The sequence below is a fragment of the Gopherus evgoodei genome, chromosome 1 (genome assembly GCF_007399415.2).
Source record: "Gopherus evgoodei ecotype Sinaloan lineage chromosome 1, rGopEvg1_v1.p, whole genome shotgun sequence".
Taxonomy (NCBI): Eukaryota; Metazoa; Chordata; order Testudines; family Testudinidae; genus Gopherus; species Gopherus evgoodei.
This window is the reverse complement of record NC_044322.1, coordinates 333,503,431-333,519,937: the sequence shown is the minus strand read 5'-3', so window position 1 is coordinate 333,519,937 and position 16,507 is coordinate 333,503,431. Positions and strand designations below refer to the sequence as shown.

Here is a 16,507-nt window from a genome sequence, read left to right as displayed (position 1 = left end):
TGAAAGACCTTTATATCTTTTATGACACACTGAAGAATCTGCCATTGTTTCTCTCCTTATTTATTCCACTTCCCTTTGAAACAGCATGTGGCAATCACCATCCATCTGTCTGAGGAGGACAAGGGGTTCCCTTGAGAACCAGTCAGCATGCTCCTTAATTGGCTAGAAGGGTTTCTACTGGCCAATGCCAAACATCTCCTTACCCCCTGGGAAATCCTGTCAAGTCCTGCCTTACTTGTGAATGAAAGGTTTAGAGCAGAAAATGAACCTGTCTCCCACATGGCAGCACAGAGTATTTGCCACTAAACTACTGGGCTCTGTCTGGTTGGTTTTAAAAATAATTAATTATTTAATTCCTGCATCTTCCCCATCATCTCTGTCATCAGCCTAACTACAGCTCTCACTAAAAACTGAAACCTGCAGCTCGGATGCTTTTAGCTTTCTTCTTTAACTAAATAAGATATATGAGGGAAATGAAATGCCACCAGACTTGGGATATTTTTTAATACAGCAGGGAAGTTAAAAAGCAGCGGTGCTGTGGATAAAAGTCCTTTTGAAAGCCACAATGAAATTGATGGTCGTGCTCCTGCACTTGATAGCTCCTTGCCCATGTCTGAATTCTTTGAAATTCCACTTTTTCCAAGAGGAAACAAAACTGAAAGATGTGAGTCATCTGCCATCTCCTTCATTAGGGAAGAAGAGAAGAGTGTTTTTAAGAGCTGATCTTTCTCTTCTTGCCACTTTAAATACCTCAGCCAAGGAAGAATATACAAGCATTGGCTGGAGTCTGGCACTGCTCCTCCCTGAGCTGGGCAACTCTCTGTGGGCTTGTCTACATCAGAAAGTTGCAGCGCTGGTGAGGGAGTTACAGCGCTGCAACTTTGAAGGTGTACACATCTGCAGGGCACCACCAGCGCTGCAACTCCCTGTTTGCAGCGCTGGCTGTACTCCCGTTTTGTCTCGGGTGTAGAGGATCCAGCGCTGGTGATCCAGCGCTGGTAATCCAATGTAGACAGTTACCAGCGCTTTTCTTGACCTCCGTGGAAGGAGGAAGCCTCTGGTAATCAAGCTGGTTTCCTTTCCCGGTTTGCTCTCTCGGTCCCGGAGCCACCCAGCAAACCGCAGGGAAGGAGACCTGCTTGCTCGGGGTTCCGGGACCGAGAGAGCAAACCGGGAACGCCGCGGTTTGCTCTCTCGGTCCCGGAGCCACCCAGCAAACCGCAGGGAAGGAGACCTGCTTGCTCGGGGTTCCGGGACCGAGAGAGCAAACCGGGAAAGGAAACCAGCTTCGCCGCAGTTTGCTCTCTCGGTCCCGGAACCCCGAGCAAGCAGGTCTCCTTCCCTGCGGTTTGCTGGGTGGCTCCGGGACCGAGAGAGCAAACCGCGGCGAAGCTGGTTTCCTTTCCCGGTTTGCTCTCTCGTCCCGGAACCCCCCTTGAAGCCGCCCAACAGCGCTGCAGTGTGGCCACATCTAACACCACTTGCAGCGCTGGTTGCTGTAAGTGTGGCCACTCTGCAGCGCTGGCCCTATACAGCTGTACTAATACAGCTGTAACAACCAGCGCTGCAAAATTTTAGATGTAGACATGGCCTGTGTCATCAGAGGTGGGCTGTAGAGTATCATCAGTTGCCCTTTTCTCCCTGAGGCCCTGTTTCAAGAGATCACCTGATCTTCCCATTCACCATCCCCATTCAGGACAGTACTTCAGCATATGCATAACTTTAAGCAGGTACTTAGTTCCTATTGATTTCACCAGAACTAAAGCCTATGCTTGAAGTTAAGTACATGCTGCAGTGCTGGACTGAGTAGGAATGTTTTCCTGGATCAGAGTTGGACATCTCTGCACAGCCCTCCCATCCACTGCCAGCCTAGCATGCGAAAGCCTTGCATTCTCTGCCACTAGATTGCCAGGCTGGCGGGACCCCTGTTATAACATTTCTTTCCAGATCTGGACCTTAGCGTCCAAAATATGGGTGTTAGCATGAAAACCTCCAAGCTTAGTTACCAGCTTGGACCTGCTAATTGCTGCCACCAGCCAGGAATTATACAGTGCCTAGCTCACTGTGGTCCCCCAAAACCTTCCCAGGGGACCCCAAGACCCAGATTCCTTGAGTCTCACCACAAAGGGAAATAACCCACTTCCCTTCTCCCTCTTCCTCTCCAAGTGTTCACTCCCTGGGTTCCTGGAGATATATATATATTCAAGCTCCATGAATCTAAACAAAGGGGTTCCACCCTCCCTGCTTCAAGTCTTTGAAACACAAGTACCGAGAGATTTAACCTCTCTCCCCCCTCACCCAGAGGGTATGCAAAGTCAGGCTTAGTAAATCTAACACAAAGAGACTTTCCCCCTCCCTTCGTTTCTCAGCCTTAACCAGTGAAAAACACTCAAACAGGTCTTAAAAAGAAAGCTTTATATAAAAAGAAAGAAAAAGGACATAAAATAGTCTTTGTATTAAGGTGACAATATACAGGGTCAATTGCTTAAAGGAAAAAAATGAATAAACAGCCTTATCCAAACAGAATACAATTTAACACATTCCAGCAACTACACACATGTAAATACAAAAAAAACAATATAAACCTATTGTCTTACTATCCTTGTACTTACAACTTGGAAACAGAAGATTAGAAAACATGGAGATAGAAAAATCACTCTTAGAGCCGAGAGGGCACAGACCCAAGACAAAGAACAAAGAACCCACACCCAAAACTTCCCTCCACCCAGATTTGAAAAAGTTTTGTTTCCTGATTGGTCCTCTGGTCAGGTATTTTTTGTTACCCCTTTCCAGGTGAAAGAGACATTAACCCTTAGCTATCTGTTTATGATATGCCCCCCATATTTTGGATGCTAAGGTCCAGATCTGGGAAGAAACGTTATGACAACCCCCAAATTAGCTTTCAATAAAAAGTGGTAATCTGAGGCTAGAATGTGCCCTAGATAAGACGCAGCCCTCAGTGTTAGCTGCACAACTCCAGCAGGAGCCCTAGGAAGCATTGTGCCACAAACAACACTCCCATACCCCTCTGGTGCAATATGCGGAGGGAGTAATGTGGTACAGCTTTTTACAGGGCAAAGCACGCTTGCCTGTTTGTGCACAGTGAACTGACCTCTTGGTTAATGTGGGGAGGGAGGCAGGCAGAATCATGGCTCCATCTTTCCCCATTTATTTTTTGTGGGGATGATACTGTATGCAGAGCTGCTCCCCATACCTGGAGCCAGGGACGGCTCCAGCCACCCGCACACTAAGCGTGTGCCTGGAGCGGCAAGCCACGGAGGGCAGCCTGCCAGTCGCCGTGAGGGTGGCAGTCAGTCTGCCTTCAGCGGCATGCCTGTGGGAGGTCCGCCGGTCCTGTGATTTTGGCGGCCATTCGGTAGCAGGTACGCCTAAGGCATGCCGCCGAAAGCCGCCTGACTGCCGTGCTTGGGGCAGCAAAATACATAGAGCCGCCCCTGCCTGGAGCTGCTATATGAGAAACCCTTAGAGGGCCACATACATATGAGAGGTCCTTAGTCCAGGCCACATACAACCTGGACTCAATATAGCCATTTTGAAGCAGCACTACTGTGAAAACCATGTTGAAAGCCACATGTGGCAAGTAAATGGTCCAGTCCTACCCAGAAAAAAGAAAATATATGTTAGTCAGTGGTGATTTAAAAATGAAATTAATTTAAAAGTCAGAACCAAATTACTGTAAAAAGGTTACTACCTCCTTTCTTATCAATTCTTTCTCATGTACTCTTAACTTAATTATTTTTCATAACTGCAGGGAATATTCAGTAAAGCCCGCAAAAATATAGTGTTCTTAAATCAGAAAAAAATCCAAATTATACCAGCAATAAAGCCGCTCAGGGATGTGCATTAGTGGGTCATGGGTTCATTCATCAGTGTATGGAGGTAACCTACTGTGCCTTTTACCTTCTGCTGCCCTGTATGTTCCACTGAAACTTAAAACATGTGTTATATCTGATTATTCAGTAGGATTATATTGTGGAATTGATTATAAAGTGAGAAAGGCTAAAAGCCAAGTAGAGTTGGACCTTGCAAAGGGAATGAAAACCAATAGTAAAAGGTTCTATAACCATATAAATAAGAAGAAAACAAAGAAAGAAGAAGTGGGACCACTAAATACTGAGGATGGAAAGGAGGTTAAGGATAACCTAGGCATGGCCCAATATCTAAATAAGTACTTTGCCTCAGTCTTTAATAAGGCTAATGAGGAGCTAGGGATAATGGAAGGATGACAAATGAGAATGAGGATATGGAGGTGGATATTACCACATCTGAGGTAGAAGCCAAACTTGAACAGCTTAATGGGACAAAATCGGAGGGCCCAGACAATCTTCATCCAAGAATATTAAAGGAACTGGCGCAAGAAATTGCAAGCCCGTTAGCGAGAATTTTTAATGAATCGGTAAACTCAGGGGTTGTACCGTACGACTGGAGAATTGCTAACGTAGTTCCTATCTTTAAGAAAGGGAAGAAAAGTGATCTGAGTAACTATAGGCCTGTTAGTTTGACATCTGTAGTATGTAAGGTCTTGGAAAAAATTTTGAAAGAGAAAGTAGTTAAGGACATTGAGGTCAGTGGTAATTGGGACAAATTACAACATGGTTTTACTAAGGGTAGATCGTGCCAAACCAACCTGATCTCCTTCTTGAGAAGGTGACAGATTATTTAGACAAAGGAAATGCAGTAGACCTAATTTACCTAGATTTCAGTAAGGCATTTGACACGGTTCCACATGGGGAATTATTAGTTAAATTGGAAAAGATGGGGATCAATATGAAAACTGAAAGGTGGATAAGGAACTGGTTAAAGGGGAGACTACAACGGGTCGTACTGAAGGGTGAACTGTCAGGCTGGAAGGAGGTTACTAGTGGAGTTCCTCAAGGACTGGTTTTCGGACCAATCTTATTTAACCTTTTTATTACTGACCTTGGCACAAAAAGCGGGAATGTGCTAATAAAGTTTGCCAATGACACAAAGCTGGGGGGTATTGCTGGGACCAGGATATCATACAGGAAGATCTGGATGACCTTGTAAACTGGAGTAATAATAATAGGATGAAATTTAATAGTGAAAAGTGCAAGGTCATGCACTTAGGGATTAATAATAAGAATTTTAGATATACATTGGGGACGCATCAGTTGGAAGCAACAGAGGAGGAGAAGGACCTTGGAGTATTGGTTGATCGCAGGATGACTATGAGCCGCCCATGCGATATGGCCGTTAAAAAAGCTAATGCGGTTTTAGGATGCATCAGGCGAGGTATTTCCAGCAAAGATAAGGAGGTGTTAGTACCATTATATAAGGCACTGATGAGACCTCACCTGGAATACTTTGTGCAGTTCTGGTCTCCCATGTTTAAGAAGGATGAATTCAAACTGGAACAGGTTCAGAGACGGGCTACTAGGATGATCCGAGGAATGGAAAACCTGTCATATGAAAGGAGACTCAAAGAGCTTGGCTTGTTTAGTCTAGCCAAAAGAAGGCTGAGGGGGGATATGCTTGCTCTTTATAAATATATCAGAGGGATTAATATTAGGGAGGGATTGGAATTATTTAAGCTTAGTACCAATGTAGACACAAGAACAAATGGGTATAAACTGGACACTAGGAAGTTTAGATTTGAAATTAGACGAAGGTTTCTAACCATTAGAGGAGGGAAGTTCTGGAACAGCCTTCCAAGGGGAGTAGTGGGGGCAAAAGACATATCTGGCTTTAAGACTAAGCTTGATAAATTTATGGAAGGGATGGTATGATGGGGTAGCTTAATTTTGGCAATTGATCTTTGATTATCAGCAGATAAGTATGCCCAGTGGTCGGTGATGGGATGTTGGATGGGATGGGATCTGAGTTACTGCAGAGAATTCTTTCCTTAGTGCTGGCTGGTGAGTCTTGCCCACATGCTCAGGGTTTAGCTGATCACCATATTTGGGGTCGGGAGGGAATTTTCCTCCAGGGCAGATTGGCAGAGGCCCTGGAGGTTTTTCGACTTCCTCTGCAGCATGGGGCATGGGTCACTTGCTGGTGGATTATCTGCAGCTTGAGGTCTTCAAACCACAATATGAAGACTTCAATAACTCGGACATAGGTTAGGGGTTTGTTATAGAAGTGGATGGGTAGGGTTCTGTGGCCTGCTTTGTGCAGGGGGTCAGACTAGATGATCACATTGGTTCCTTCTGATCCTAAAGTCTATGAGTCTATGAGTCTATTATTGTACTTGTGAAACATCATTCTTGGTATCAGTCTTTTTTTAGTTCAATATATACAATAAATACTTCAAGCTGGTAAGTTAAAAAAAATAAAAACACAAAGTAAGAGGGCGGAATCCCTGAAAATATTATATCACAGGGATAGGCAACCTATGACACATGTGCCGAAGGCGGCACACGAGCTGATTTTCACTGGTACTCACACAGCCCGGGTCCTGTCCACCAGTCCAAGGGGCTCTGCATTTTAATTTAATTTTAAATGAAGCTTTTTAAACATTTTTAAAACCTTATTTACTTGACATACAATAATAGTTTAGTTATATATTGTAGATTTATAGAGAGACCTTCTAAAAACGTTAAAATGTATTACTAGCACACAAAACCTAAAATTAGAGTGAATAAATGAAAACTTGACACACCACTTCTGAATGATTGCTGACCCCTGTTATATGGTATATTTATCAAGCAGAATGCCCCAAGGGTCGGTCCTAGGGCCTGTTTTGTTCAATATTTTCATTAATGATCTGGATGATGGGATGGATTGCACCCTCAGCAGGTTTGCAGATGACACTAAACTGGGAGGAGGGGAGGGGAGGGATAGGATACAGAGGGACTTAGACAAATTAGAGCATTGGGCCAGAAATAATCTGGTGAGGTTCAGCAAGGACAAGTGTAGAGTCCTACACTTAGGACGGAAGAATCCTGTGCACTGCTACAGACTAAGGACCAAGTGGTTAGGCAGCAGTTCTGCAGAAAAGGACCTAGGGATTACAGTGGACGAGAAGCTGGATATGAGTCAACTGTATGCCCTTGTTGCCAAGAAGGCTAACAGCATTTTGAGCTGTGTAAGTAGGAGCATTGTCAGCAGATTGAGGGACGTGATCATTCCCCTCTATTTAGCATTGGTGAGGCCTCATCTGGAGAATGTGTCCAGTTTTGGGCCCCACACTACAAGAAGGATATGGAAAAATTGAAAAGAGTCCAGCGGAGGGCAACAAGAATGATTAGGGGGCTGGAGCAGATGACTTATGAGGAGAGGCTGAGGGAACTAGGATTATTTAGTCTGCAGAAGAGAAGAATGAGGGGGGATTTAATAGCTGCTTTCAACTACCTGAAAGGGAGTTCCAAAGAGGATGAATCTAGACAGTTCTCAGTGATACCAGATGAAAGAACTATGAATAATGGTTGCAAATTGCAGTGGGGGAGGTTTAGGTTGGATATCAGGAAAAGCTTTTTCACTCGGAGGGTGGTGAAGCACTGGAATGGGTTACCTAGGGAGGTGGTGGAATCTCCTTCCTTAGAGCTTTTTAAGGTTAGGCTTGACAAAGTCTTGGCTGTGATGATATAGTTGAGGATTGGTCCTGCTTTGAGCAGGGGGTTGGACTAGCTGACCTCTTGAGGTCCCTTCCAACCCTGAAATTCTATGATTCTATGATTTTGAAAAAATAAAACCCAGGTTATCAACCTAGAAGATACACTGTATTGGCAGAATTCATTAATTCTTTCATCAAGTAACTTATATACATGCTTCAAATATGTTTTTGATTTTTTTAATGATCTTTCTTTGTTTCTGTGAAACCTAATCTGGGCTCCTGGAATAAGGCAAGAATTTTTTGTAACCCCAGGAAATTTCTGGTAGCAGTTAGCTAAAGTTGATACACTCTTTTCTGTAAACCTTACATTTCAGGAGCTTGTAACACAACTACACCTCAACCTCGATATAATGCTGTCCTCGGGAGCCAAAAAATCTTAACAAACTGCAGGTGAAACCACGCTATATCGAACTTGCTTTGATCCACCAGAGTGCAGCCCCAGCCCCCACTCTCCCCGGAGCACTGGTTTACCATGTTATATCCAAATTTGTGTTATATCAGGTTGCGTTATATTGAGGTAGAGGTAGAGGTGTATTAAAATTTACTTGAGGCCACTAATTGGACCAAACATTGTAAAAACAAAATACAAGTAAAAGTTATTTTATCTTAAATCTGAAGAAGTTATGTGAAGTATTTTAACCTGCTATCATAACCTTATTCCCAGATTCTGGACCTTAGCGTCCAAAATTTGGGGGTTAGCATGAAAACCTCCAAGCTTAGTTACCAGCTTGGACCTGGTACTGCTGCCACCACCCAAAAAATTAGAGTGTTTTGGGGCACTCTGGTCCCCCTGAAAAACCTTCCCTGGGGACCACAAGACCCAAATCCCTTGAGTCTCACAACAAAGGGAGATAATCCTGATTCCCTTCCCCCCTCCAGGTGCTCCTGGAGAGATACACAGACACAAGCTCTGTGAAACTACGCAGAGTGAGTCCCCCTCTCCGTTCCCAATCCTGGAACAAAAGCACTTTCCTCTTCACCCAGAGGAAATGCAAAATCAGGCTAGCAATCCAACACACAGCTTTCCCCTGATTTCTTCCTCCCACCAATTCCCTGGTGAGTACAGACTTAATTTCCCTGAAGTAAAGAAAAACTCCAACAGGTCTTAAAAGAAAACTTTATATAAAAAAGAAAGAAAAAATACAAATGTTCTCTCTGTATTAAGATGATACAACACAGGGTCAATTACTTAAAAGAATATTGAATAAACAGCCTTATTCAAAAAGAATACAAATCAAAGCATTCCAGCACTTATATTCATGCAAATACCAAAGAAAAGAAACCATATAACTTACTATCTGATCTCTTTGTCCTTACTCTTAGAAACAGAAGACTAGAAAGTAGAAAGTACTTCTCCAAAGCTCAGAGAAGCAGGCAGGCAGACAAAAGACCCAGACACCCACTTCCCTCCACCCAAAGTTGAAAAAATCCGGTTTCCTGATTGGTTCTCTGGTCAGGTGTTTCAGGTGAAAGAGACATTAACCCTTAGCTATCTGTTTATGACACCTGCAATGAATAGAGATACTATATTTTCCTGGAAGATAATCTGTGCTATATTTTCTGATAGCCCATGAAATTATAACAGTTTCAGCAGACCCGACTATCAACACTGGAATCTGCAGTGAACTTGCTTGCCTTTAGAGAGCTCCAGTTTTTAAATGTGATGTCATTTAGTTTCATTATTTTAAATGAAGAGAAGTCCTTGTGATTGCTAAAGTGCTGCTTTTAACATTGATCTTTTGTTCGTAAATGTGCCCTTCTACTGACACTGTTTGTTGTTATGTGTATGGTAAAAATGGAATGAAGTAATTTAATAGAACTGTAAAACTCTTGTAAAACTGATAGAAAGGCTACCTTGCTCTCTCAGACACATAATGAGCCAGTTCCTCAGCCCCAGTTCCAGAGTCTGAAGTTGAGCTACCCAAAATCAGCAGTCACTTTTGAAAATTTCTACACCGATGACTTCAGATGATCTTCTTTGCTCCAAACCAAAGGCTTAATTCCTAACACAACCAGCTCAGGGGAAACAATTAATGTAACTTGTACACATTGTTACCCCAAATATGCATGCAAGAGCATTTTGGCTGCTGTAACCTGATGAGAATGACTGATGCCTTTTTGGTGACCTCAGATGGAAAACTCATATTTCTTTATTTAATTACTCATATTACATGAATGTACCAAATGGCATGAGTCTAGCTCAGCAGGAACCTGGAAGTTTACTGACTGTTAATCAGTGAATGACCTCTTATGAGTGCTTACAGTAATTATCGGAGATGTTTTTGATAGATTCCAGCCTCTTTCTCCCACATCACCCGCCTGTTTTGTTCTCCTGGTTTCTCAGTGGAGCTGTGATGTGAAGGAGGCTTCCAGTTCCACACCAGAGAAGGAGGGCCTTATTCTGGGCTATTTAAAAACAGGGCCCAATCTAGCCTAAGGTATACACTCAATCCTCAGTGCTTAGTGTGTTTTTGCTATGAAAAGCTTCTGTAAAAGCAGCATTGTAGGGTTCTGTGTTTATTGTGTCTCACTAATTCCATATCCAATTAGGTCAGGTCATAAAAAAAGGATGATTTTCCAACTTCCAGCCCTGGAAAAAAGCAGCCTTCTATATGGATCTCTTTGAGACAAAACATAAATGATTTCATCCTTGCCATCACTTTCAGAGCAGACCTGCCCTGTAATGAACCTGAGTAATATTTACACAGTAATTACTCCATTATGGGAACAATTTTCAAAAGGCCTTATGTGCCTCAAGTGCTTCCGTTCCATTTTCAGAAGTGACATAGACACCTAACTGCCACTTTAGGTGCCTGTGTCCACAATTTAGATGATCAGAACCCATGCCCAGCTGCTGCCTAACCTGGTAGGAGCCTAAAATCCTTAGGCACCTTCATTTCTGCCAGTGAAGTCCCCTGAGTTTCTGCTGGTGGACATATGCAAAGCTGTCTGAGTCCTGACACCACTGAGCTGCTTCGTACCTGACTCATGCCTAAGACCCAGTGGGAGTTCACAAAGGAGGCATTCCCCTGCCTGTCTTGCCTGTGAGGTCCAACCCAGTAAATGTGCTTTGAGAACACCCAAAACCACATCTACCAGATCAGGGCCCATACAAAATAATGGTGGTGATGGTTCCCTTATTTCTTATAGCCAGGTGGTTGGAGCACTCACCCAGGCTATGGAGACGCAGGTTCAAATCCCTAAAGCAAGGACTTGAACCCACATCTCCCATCTTAATGCCCTAATTACTGGGCTGTGGGGTAGTCTGAGTTGGGGCTTTCTCAATTTTTCCTTTTGAAGTTGTCCTACTTTGTATGACATGCTTAAATATTTTTTGGAGCTGAGATTTGAATCTGCCTCTCCCACATCCCACTAGAGCACCTTAACCACTCGGCTATGGAGTTGTTCTCTCATTCACTCTGCTAGCTTAGTGGATCCCCACTAACTTGCTGACTTCTGTGAATCCCATTCTCACATGTCTAACTTTCCCCATGATTATATAGGGAGCCTGGGTACCTAATTCTCCCCATGCACTGTATAGGGACCCTAGACACCAAATATGGAGCTGGGGGATTTCACTGGACCTAAAGGTAGATGCTGCAATACTGAGCCTAAGACCCCTTTGTGGATGTGGTCTTTAGGAGCTTAAATCTCACTGAAAGTCAGTGAGACATAGGAAGTCTACACTGTGGGGCTAAATCGACCTAAGTCATGCAACTCCAGCTCCATGAATTATGTAGCTGGAGTCCACGTATCTTAGGTCAATTTATTGTGGTGTCTACACCATGCTGGGTTGATGGGAGAAACTCTCCCATTGACTTACCTTATGCTTCTCCTTCTGGTGGAGTACTGGAGTCAACGGGAGAGTGATCAGTGGTTAATTTAGGGGTCTTCTCTAGAACCACTAAACTAACACTCTCCCACCACCCTCCCCCCTAGTGGCAGACCAAACACACATTCTTTCAAAAGATCATTTATTATGTCTGGTGTGGGTTTAGAACATAATAGAGCAAATGGGAACAGAATCTTGGAAGGAGCACACAGGGAAACAGGTAAGCCTGAGACCTTGGACACAGAGCTATGTTTTGCTAAAATCCTGTAGACAGGTCTATTTGTGTACATATTGCTACGGTTTTATTCCACTTTGTTCGATGTGCATAATCTAGATAAAAATAAACTTGGATCTGTGTTAATTTATTTCTCACCCACCAAGGATTTAATCTACTCCAGAACTTCAACCTTTTTGACCCCCAAGCACAAGACACCAACAATAAATTGACTTTTGATCAACTTAGAGAAACTACAGACTTTATTTTAAGATTCAATGAGCCTGATTTGGCCCTTTGTCTATACTTTGGATACCCTTCACTAGACCAGTTAGCCAAACTCCAGGACATAGTTAATTGTGAGAGCTAGAGCTGTATTTTACACAGATGAATAATTATGGGTTATGACACAGAAAAAAATACATTAAGTAGTGGAAACTTCAATCAACAAATGGATAACTTCATTTCAAAATGACAAAAGACTCAAAAAAAATTTAATCTCAGTTATCTCTGTAATATTGTCTTTAAGAGTTTAGCTGGGAATATAATTTGAGATAGCATTTTCCCCAAACTCATAGACCTATGAGGCCCCTGGCCCTTTTTGTACCTTTACATTTTATGATAGTCTCTGTGTGTGTATATATGTATACACACACACACACATATACATACATACAGAATCAGGATTTGCTAACAAGATGTTTGGGAAATAAGCCAGCTTCAGTGGCTTTAGGAAGGAGTATTTTCAGAGTTACAGAGTGACATAGGAATATACTTATATTTAAATACACAAATGTCTCAAATTATCACAGCAAATGGCAATTGACAGTTTATGATGCATCTTGGCACTGATTTCAGATCAAATCACATACCAGGCTTTAATTCAAAATATATTTATCTCCTTGTTGGCATTAATATCAATCTCAAACTCCATCTTCTGAATTATGTTTACTTATGATACATGAAGGAGCCATCTTAATTTTTTCACATTTAAATGTTGTTTGTGCTGCTTCTGGCCTGCTAGACAACAGTATATCCCATATGTGAATATGACAATTGCCATCACTAAGAATGTTAAAATCATTTTCAGGATACTGTCTTTCTGAATTTGGCTAGCAAACTGCTCGGCTGAAGTCAGTGTTTTTGGCTCTAAACACCTGGCCCATCCTAGAGAAAGATGACCTCGGGATTATTGTTTCCCATCTGGAGACGGCCCAGGAAGTTCCAGATGTCAGAGTTCTGGCTCATCAAAGTGCCAGTTTTAGAACAAAGGTTCCCAGGATCAGAGTGGGTTTTATTGGTGGAGTATCTACCTCACACTGCTGTTCAGGAGAGGGCCAGTTTAATATTATTTTGGCAAAAGCTCACCTTAAAATGGAATTATCATTTTCGAAACATTTAACATTAACCATTGATGTGACTGTTCTTCTTTTTGGGATTTGTGTATGAACAATGAAGAATGCAGTCACTTTGTAGGGTATTATATATTGTCTTCCTGTGGCTCAGTTTCACCAGCCATAAAATGGGGCTAATGATGCTTAACTCCCTTTATAAAGTTTCTTGAGCTATACTGATGAAAAACGCTATGTAAGAGCTATGTAATATTATTATATTTGCACAGTAGTTAGATAAGTAGTTAGATAAGTGGACATACTGTAATACGAAAAACACTTTGGGTCAGATTGTGTCTGGCCCTGGCAGTTGTACAAGGTGGGAGAGAAGGTACAAGGAGCTTTCAAACTCCCTGTGTAGAAGCCAGAATCAGCAGTATGTGTAACGACTGCTTGAGGGCAGCACCAACAGCAGCCCTTCATCTCCACAAGGTGAGCAGAGCGGGCTCCGCATGAGAAGGGGAGAATTCATGCTGGATGCTGTAAGTAAATGTAATATGGACCTAAAGTGCAATGCCTTGAGGAGCTCCTACTCAGCAGCATTCTTTCCCTCACCTTCACAGCAGTGCTGTGCCTTAAGGTACAGTCTAGCCTCTTGAATCATTCACTGTACACAGCATGGTGCTTGTAAGAATCCTGAGATCACACCCATGTTGTCTTCCACGCTCAAGACCCTTGCATCATTTCTCCCTTTTTTTACATCTATCCTCTGCCTGAATTAGGCTCCTTTCTGTACCTTTCACACTAATCAGCTAGACCAGTCAGTGGTAAGCAACCTCAGACACTCCCTCTCCATCAGCCCTGATATCATCCACAGTAATCCTAGCCTGTGCCAGTTTTTTGGACTGAGAGCCTGGGAATGAGAATCAAATACAGATCTGAGGCCCCAGGCATCTGAGCATGTGTTTTCCCACAAGGCAAAAATGTAGCACATCAGGGTGATTGGAATGGTGAGATGTTGGGTTTTCACCAATCATATAATCTGAGCTCTTATTAAATCTTCAGGCCCTATCTCTTTATTTTGGCTGCATTCTCTTGTAATTGCTAAGACACAGTGCTAGCTATCTCTCCCTTCTACCTTGAGATCCTGCTACAATTTTGCTTATAGTCCCAACAAGTCCAAGGAATCAATGCAATTGAAATTGCCACCGAGGTCTTTCAAATCCCTTGTATTTTTCCTTTAATTTGACAAGAACAGTGGGGATAGGGGAATGCGGTACTAAAGCTCCCATTAAAAAGAAAACTTTAAGTTCTAAAGTAGAGAACAAGTTTCATGCTAAATGGGTTCTTGGGGTTGAGTGTAGGAGCTCAGAAATAGCACTGTGATAAATAGCAGAGCGTGTACCACACCAGATTTGACTAATGAGATTGTCACTACAATATCCTGCTTCCTGTCTTCACCTGAAGCTCATTTGCTTTTCAGGTTCATTACATTTCATCTGTTTAGCTGTTTTATGACACAGTATGGTCGGTTCCATATCTACCATTAGGATGAGCAAAGTGCAGCATAGAGTACTCTGATTTAACACCAATATATTTTTGAATAATTTTCAATAATTTTTACTTTATTTTCCAGTTTTTGCTGTTTTATTCAGTTTCTTAATGTGAAAACAAGGGCTGAGTAGTTGTTTCTAAAAATCAAGCTGGCAGTACTTACTATAACACAAATGTAATGAAACTGTTTATATAGTGTGATACTTAACTATGATCAGGGCTTATTGACTCCTGGGATTTGTTGTCACAGAAATAGCAGTGGAATTTCCTCCTTGATAAGGGACCCACAGAAACTGTTAGGTAGTCTCACCTGGCAGAACAGTAGTGGTGTGCTGCATTGATCAGATGAACAGGAGGGCACCAGTCACAAAAACTGTTTCTTATCCCTTTCTTCCTCTATCAGCGTGGCTTATTCCTGAGATAATGCTCAGCCAGAGGGTGATGCTTTTGACGATGATTCATATGGAGTGACAGTGGGAATTAGTATGCAACTGATGGTAGCATGGGACTTGCTGTGCCCCACTGAGGAGAGGTGCAGCTACTTGGACTTCTCCTCCAGCCTGAGAAAGGTTATCAGAGAAACTGTTCTATGGGGAGCCAGAGGAGTCCCTTGGAAGATATGCTGGGGAGAGATAGGGAGTGTGAATTCCTACTTTACATGACAGAGAATTGCCTTAAAGGTGGGGAAGGCAAGACTCACGTCCCATTTTAACTATACAGATGGAACTAGATGAAGGAGATGTGACTCTTCAAACACCAAATAGTTCTGTGTGTAGGGGGATGGAGGTTGCTTCTCTTCCCCCCTACCCCCCAAAGTTGTACTGTGTTTGCTTTCTTACAGTCTTTTCCCTCATATGTGTAGTGTTCATGTAAAATTTGTTATAAATTATAGAGTTAACATTTCCTTGCAGTTTGCCAGTTTGTTTTATTTATTTATTTTTTTGCTGTTTTTCTATTTGTTTCCATTCTGCTGCAGAACTCTGATCACCACAGAACTCCTTGCCAAAATTCAACAGAAACCAGGGGGTATTGGGGATCTTGCCAAAGAATTTAGATCCAATATGCTGCACAATACACAGGGCTCTGCCTCTGATAGACAGCGACACACTGGTTGGTTTTTGAACTACTGTACTGTATGCGTCCCAAATTTGTGTTTAGGTTTAAATGTAATTAAAATGTTAAACAGAAGTTTACATAGACTGTAATCCCTCCATGTGTCTGCTTTGCTGTTGGGAGACTAAAAATGTTTTCACTGGCTAATTTTGGGGATGAATGTATACCTTCTCCTCCTCTCCTCAGCCCTGCATGTCTTGTCCCCATCCCCTTCCATTCCTCTCACTCAGACACAAGTCAGAACTCTGTGACATGACTGTATGTAGATATTACAAAACAGGAATCATCTCTGTGATTATAGGAATATAACACAAAGAATGCATAAGGGCCAAATACTCCCTGTAGATGCACATATGTGTATGCCATTGTATTGAACAGGAGCTGAACATACATGTCTGAGGGCAGAATTTGGCCTTCTGTGTTTATGTATTCTTTAGTTTAGAGACATCTAATATTTCTAAAGATAGATATTGGTTCCTTTGCCATTTCCCCCATTATCCCATATAATATGAAGATTCTTTGTAGATGACAGGTGTTATTCCAATGCAAATTAACATAGGTGAACTTTTTTCAAAAAAGCATGGGAGTAGATGGCACTTTAGTCAAATAATTCCATTATCGAGAGGATGGGGGCTCAATGTGCACACAACTGGTGCACTTGCCCAAAGTTCTAAAGCCTCTGGAACCAGGATCCAAACATTATTAAAATGTTAACTGTAAGATCCCATTTCTTAGACTGGAGAGTTTTGAGATTGGGCTTATCCAGAAAAAGTTCTCCTAAATGGAACTGAGGGTTAACTGCTGAACTAATTTGTGCTGATACCGATCTATTCTGGAAATCTGTGCTGGAGACGGGCTCATCAAACAAA

The 16,507-nt window shown here is 42.4% G+C and overlaps 1 protein-coding gene across 7 annotated transcripts in view; it reads left to right on the top strand.

The window, feature by feature from the left end:
* TAFA5 (TAFA chemokine like family member 5) overlaps nucleotides 1-16,507 on the top strand; it is a 628,888-nt gene that overhangs the window by 598,123 nt on the left and 14,258 nt on the right. For 3 of the 7 annotated variants that reach the window (XR_003998541.1, XR_003998540.1, XR_003998542.1), the window contains exon 4: nucleotides 15,502-15,635. The exons of 3 other annotated variants lie outside the window; for them this stretch is intronic. The gene's annotated coding sequence lies outside the window, so the exon portion shown is untranslated. Of the gene's footprint in view, nucleotides 1-15,501; nucleotides 15,636-16,507 lie in introns of those variants that run through there. One more of the 7 variants, XR_003998544.1, reaches the window with a different exon arrangement.